The sequence below is a fragment of the Prorops nasuta genome, unplaced genomic scaffold, assembly GCF_024137725.1.
Source record: "Prorops nasuta isolate Cenicafe-Biocafe unplaced genomic scaffold, Cenicafe_Pnas_1.2 PNAS00004, whole genome shotgun sequence".
Taxonomy (NCBI): Eukaryota; Metazoa; Arthropoda; class Insecta; order Hymenoptera; family Bethylidae; genus Prorops; species Prorops nasuta.
The window spans coordinates 7,260,779-7,267,432 of NW_027116801.1; the positions used below are offsets into that span (position 1 = coordinate 7,260,779).

The 6,654-nt window shown below is 42.3% G+C and overlaps 1 protein-coding gene across 10 annotated transcripts in view; it reads left to right on the top strand.

Annotated features, from left to right (window-relative positions):
• Positions 1-6,654, top strand: part of bru3 (bruno 3) — a 517,537-nt gene extending 510,883 nt beyond the window's left edge. For all 10 annotated transcript variants that reach the window (XM_066726521.1, XM_066726520.1, XM_066726515.1 and 7 more), the window contains one exon: positions 2-6,654. The gene's annotated coding sequence lies outside the window, so the exon portion shown is untranslated. The remainder of the gene's footprint in view (position 1) is intronic.

Genomic DNA, 6,654 nt, shown 5'->3' on the forward strand with positions numbered 1-6,654 from the left:
GATGTCATACGAGAACGCGAGCCCTGTGGACGCTGGACGATCAGGAGTGACGAGTTTCAATCACCGCTACAACGCTCTCCACCGTAACAACCTAGTATACTAGTTAGTTAATTGATTAGAGGATTAAAATTAGAGGTCAGTAGAGCGACTACACCGGCAGCTGGCTGGAAAACGCAGGGGCGACCACGGACGTGCAGCGCTGAGTCCTGTTCGGCACAGACCCGAAAGAGGAGGAACACCGGAGAAGAAAGAATGGAAGATGAGAGAAGTGGGACACGCGAACCCAGCAGCAGTAACTATAACACGAAATTGGCCGATCCGTGTCGGATTTTCACAGGGTCATGCTCGACGCGCTTTCTTCGTCTTCTCGCTGAAGAGGCGAAATCGAGCGGAGGGAGAATCTCCAGATCTCACGAGGCACAGTTCCGAGCGGTGAAAATCCGATGATTCTCCTCGGGAAATCATCGGCTTCCCTCGCGAAGCGCTCTTTCTCCGAGTCGCATCATCAGCAATATATCGGCATCGCTGTGCAATTGCTTATAATTATATGTAACTGGACGAAAGAGCGTTGCGCCGATGCTTCGCGGTGCTCGCGTGGACACGAGCCAAGACCTTCGTAAAAATTGGAGGGTCACGGTTCCTCCAGGAAGGTTCCAGGCGAGCGAGAGAAATTAACAAGCGCAAATCACACTTTTCGCCCGGTTTGCGGCAAGCTTCGGATCCTCCATCGAGGACCCCCGTCGAGGATGGACCCTCTTCGTACACACACACATACATACATAGAGAGAGAGACACACACACGCTTACAGTGGCTGGAAGAAAAACGTCCGAACGAGTCGATCTATCTATATATATATATAGATAGGAGGAGGGAGGAAGAGCAGCTTTCGGGTTTAGGGGTCAGCACTGATCAAGCGCTCCACGGATATTATCGAGTCCCCGTACATGTTTTAAGATTAATACGTACTATATATCGCGCTGTAGATTTTATATGCCGCGGTAGAGGGATCGTCGCGCAAGGTGGGGCCATTGGCTACCATACCGGCACGCGCTCCCCTGTATAGTAAACTTATCGATTATATCGTTAGTTAAGTCATCAGCGAGTTTCCGGCCGAAAGTACACACACTTCGACAGTCCCAGAGTCACACGATTGCACACATGTACACACACACACACACACATCTATATTATTATTATTATTATATACATATAGATCTATATCTATTATCGAGGGTTCCTTTTCCAGAGCCGGCTGACGTACGCCAATAAGCACGATCGATTTTCTATAAATCCTAGCCGATAAGGCTTCCGGGCAATTGTTAGGAGTGACCTGCCGGAATAACGATGCGAAGACTCGTCGGCAATTACGGACGGTGGACGATTCGCGTCGAGTGACTCGGCGTTGTCCGGATCTCATCGGGCGTGGAACGTTAAACTACTAGGCTGTGATCATTGAAACAAATAACGAAAAAAAAAGGGGGTTAGGAAAGAAGGAAATCTGTGTGTTTGTTGTACAGTTGTAACCGGCTCCTCTGGCTCGATCGTCGAGCGAGAGGAGGCGCGCGACAGGGAAGGCCGTCCTTCTCGAGCAGGCGCACATGCACCGTGCACCCCGACGATGCACCCATCGATATGGCGTCCTTCCTTTCTCCCACACGCAGACCGTTCCAGTTCCATCGTATGCCGAAAGACATTATGCAAACTGTGCTCCCTCGATTCATCGTGATCCATGATTGAAAGACAAAAATAAGAAAGAAGAAAAAGCAAAAAATTGATCGTTATTAATCGTCCCGCTCGTTGCGCGTAGGCCGACGAGAGAGACACGATTATCCTTGTAAATCAGCTCCTCGGTGCTGATCGTGTCCTCTCGCGGGGTACCGACGGTAACGAGAACCTGTTGAATAAAAGATGGACGCCATTGGATGGAATCGCGGGATACGATGATGCTGGCGCCTCGCACAGTCTCTGTGTATAATTTTGTGTCTACTTATATGTGTTATCCGTGGATATGTAAAATGTCGAGTATATAGTAAAACAGTGCAGTGTGCGTAACGCCGCGAGTCTCGCGCGACGACGACCACTACTGAACAGGTTAAACAAAATATTGGACGTTGGACGATCGATGAGCGGGAAACTCGAGGATTCGCCGGAATCTTCCGTCCGTAATTGCGACGCTGTGTTAAGCGCGGGCTGGGAGGGGTTGGAGGTAGAGAGCGTAGGGTGGCTACCGGAAGCGGCGATAAGTCATCTAAGTAGGTTTAAGATACGGTGCAGCGGAGCGATGGAACGGAGGGGAAAACTCTGATCTTCGGATTAATTAACCAAAGTACCAACAAACTATTAACTATATATATAATTATATATGTATATAGCATATAACACACATATACATATAATTATATAAATATGAACTATTGAGAAAGAACTATATATAATTATAAATATTGCAAATATGAGATATATATATATTATATATTATACATATATTAATTAATTTATTAATTGAGAAGAAACTAGAGACTTAGTAAATTATTATAGTTTTAGCTAAATCGACATGCAAAATGATTACTATTTGGCGAGAAATGGGTAATGGGCTGGGACACACTGTTTTAGTGAAGAGTCAGGTACTAGTCGAACGCAATTTTTGATTCTAGTGCGACTAATCACGGCTACATCAATATACTATTATATAATTATACTATATTATACATATTGTACTTAAAACTTGGGCGGGTAGTCATTTTCCTCGCTTAACAATTCATTTACGAATTCGTTGCTCGTCCAATTATGAACATAATTAACATACGATGCGTCAAACACATTCAGACACGTACTCATGCTTAGTAATCACACTCGTATCGAGAGAGAGAGAGAAAACACACACGCGTATTTTACGTACATGCCAAGCTGCGCGACTTGCACGCTGTCTCTCGTAACAGCCGTGTGTGCGCGCATGTGCATGAATTAAATTTATTTATATATAAAACAATATGGAGGGGCACGAAGGCTTAAAAATTTCTCCCTCCTACGACGAGCTCGACGGGCTTGATAGTTACCAAGGGTATGATATAACAATATACATATACTATAATCTAGCATGTATCGATAAAAAAAATGAATGAATAATAGTAACAATAATTTCTAATACATATACATAACCTATGCAGTACGCGACATACATAACACAGCATATATTCTTGTCATTTTTAGAAAATTAAATTTATATATTAAAGACAGAGATATTACCAAAAGTGTAGGCGCGTGTATAACGGGGATATGGGGATTTCTGCCACACGTTCATTGATCAAACCAAAATCCGAGCATATTCTTCTTCCCAAAGAATTATTTTCCATTTCCTCTCGAGCTTCTTATTACGAACGAATAACAATTCCATACGCAATTTGCACACTTTCCACGGGCGTTTCTTATTTCCATATCACACTCTGGATGGATCTACAATAAAATAACTCTTGGCATATCTCCTGCGAAATTTTCTATACGATAATAATAATAAGTTGTCGCACATTTAACGAGAATTTCGTAGATTAATAATTAATTGGTAAATATTAGTGACAAAGGGGAAATCTAATGAATCATCAGAGATGTAAGAGAGAGAGAGAGAGAGAAAGGGCGTTTGCCTGACGGAAAGCGTTTAAGCATCATTAATAAATCGGTGCAGAGATGCAGCCTGATCGTGCCTAACTATCTTTACACACGTGATGCATTACTTGCAAACGGTGTAGCGACCGAGACAATCTGTTAGGTAACCATTTCATTCCACATGGTCTCGTCTCTCCGATACAGACGATCCTTTCGCTACACTTGCTAAAGGGCGATTAGATCGGACAATCTAATCAATTTGCTTAAATTCGTTACATAAGATTAGATCGCATCGGACCAATTACACGTGGTCCTAATGCTCCAATTTCCCTATCTTGCAGTATTCCAGATCCTCCAAATTCCACGGAGAACTTGGAAGATCCTCTTGCATCGATTTTCTCGATTCATTAGGCTACTCCATTATTATTACTATTATTATTGTTATTACCAGAGGACAAATTATGGTTACGCATCCTTCCATTGATTAGATTTCGCGATAATCGTACAATTCGAGTATAACGAGTGCAATGAGAGTCTCTCGCATTGTAATTCAAGCCGCTTGGACTTTGGTTTGTCACTGACTATTTTGTTATTCTTTTTGTTAAAACGAGGCGTACTATATATCGCGCGTCGACAGAAACGGAGGGTACGCGTGCGCTGAAGATATATACTATATATATCCACTGCATATAATACCATAATATATGCAATCCTCCTAGTTGCGGTTTCAAGCTGTCCCCACCAAGCCAGAGCGGGCGGTTACCTAACATGCGCCGTACCGCCCCTCGTTCATCACCAACTTTCATTTTCTTTCTTATATATAAAAATGCTTAATTATATTCGTACTAGAACAATAGAAGAATCATTAGAACAACCCCATGCACCTACGTCCGAGATACGATTATCGTACATATATATATTTGGATCTTTTTCACCGTTTGATCAACCATTCGTCCACACCGCGTTCCGGGCACGTGACGCGGATGACGTCACCCACCCCATAATATTAATCATTAAAAATCCCTCCGAACACGCTCTACGGCTGAAAAACCAAAGAAACAATCTAGTCGGGATTTCTCATCGAGTCTCTTTTATGTATTCTCTCAGGCGTATTATTATTGGCGATTATTGTATTATATCGATATCATAGCATTTGCTAATAGCGATGAACGGAGACGCGAGTCGGAGAAATCGAAAGGTGCTTGTGTGTGAATGGCGTAGAAGCTGTTGAGAGTGTACTCTTATCATTAACGCTATAGAGGAACGTTTCGCACAAGTATTGGACAGAGATCGCGTTGAGCAGCGCGAAATGCCTATATTCCCGTGGAAGTTAGAGACGAGGAAATACGGTGTTTGGTCACCTACATAAATATACATATACATACGCACATCCTGGAAACATGCGTGGGAGCGCATGCGCACGCGCACCCTCACCTATACACTCACGTTGATATACAGGGGGGGGGGGGGGGGGACGAAGAAGACACGTGACACGTATACTGACAAAATGCTTCTATGCAAGCACCAATTGATAATATCACTACGATCTAAGCTTTATAAGATTAAAACCGTACTTATAGTTGAATATCAGCAAGGAACACAATTTACCGTATAATGAATAAAACGTATTGAATAAATATATAAATATATAAATACGAATGTAATGACGATTGTAAACAAGCCAAAAAAAACAACTATTTTATCCAACAAAGTTTTTGCTACAACCAAAGTAGTATGCATCTTGCTATGAATTAACCGAAATTTCAGAGAGAAAGAAAAATAAGGTATTCTTAGCTTTTAAGGGATGAAAAGGAATAATTGTAATAGTATTCTGTAAGAATCAGCTTTGAATTTATTTTTACACGACGTGATGTAACACGCTGAGACGAAATCGCTGCTCGTGGATTGAAAGTGTCGCGAATTCCGGGGAAAACTATTGCGTACGTGTTCGCGAATCAACGAAATCCTTCACGCGGCGCGCCGGGCTATTAATTTTGCAACGAGTCGCTATTATTGTACGAGCAATTTTGCTATAAATATATAAATCGAAATCGAATAGAGAGAAGCGAGCTTTTGGGACAGGGAAGGGAGCTGGAGGAGATTTGTCTCGAGCTTCATACTATATACTTATGGAGAACCCGCTCGTGACGTGAATGTTTTCGTCGACTCTGCCGTTCATCGTGAGGAGATACGAGAGACTCGGGGGGAGGATAATTTTTTCCGTCGGTGTGTGTGTGTGTGTGTGTGTGTGTAAAATAGCGCAGGGGCGAGCAAAGAAAGAAAAAACACAGAGGGCAAACACGAGTCATCGGTAAGCGGGAGGGGAGGGGGAGCCGCAGCAGCGAAAGAAAAGTCAGCCACGGCTTATTATTCGCGTAGTGCAATGCAAGGATTTTGAAAGAGGAGAACAATTAAGGAATCGAGTTAAGTAAATATATATATAGTGAATAAAGAAGATAAATGAATAAATATTAAAACTCAGCGCTCTCTAAAACACCGACATTAGCACCCACTCTACACTCGCACGTCGAATAGCCAAACTATCAGATATATGTACTCGACACTGCTATACCGCATCGCAATCCCATTTCAAAATGGAATTCATTTGGAATCAAATCGCGCCACTATCGCATCGAGCGATATTGATGTTGATTCAAGGAAACAGGGTATGTTTTTGCAGTTATTTGCGTAACTTGTAAAGAAACTAACGAAAATCACAATGAAATACGAGCACGCGCTAATTACACGCGAAACAAGCAGCTATACTGTAACAAGTAAGCTGCCACTAATTATATCCTATCTTTTAACTATACCGATTAATTATTATACTATACATACATACATAAATACGTGTCATCATAGGTCTTAAGCAACAAGATTAAGAATTCTCACAAATGAACCTGGTTCATTCTTATAAAACGAGTCGAGAGTAGAAACCGGTGTCAGTATATAGTCTTGTTTCTCCAATTCCCGATCGCTCTGTGAAATTATACGTCGTGGTGGACGTTACTTGTCCTAAAGATATGTATGGTATAAAGATCAAAGGAGAAAGG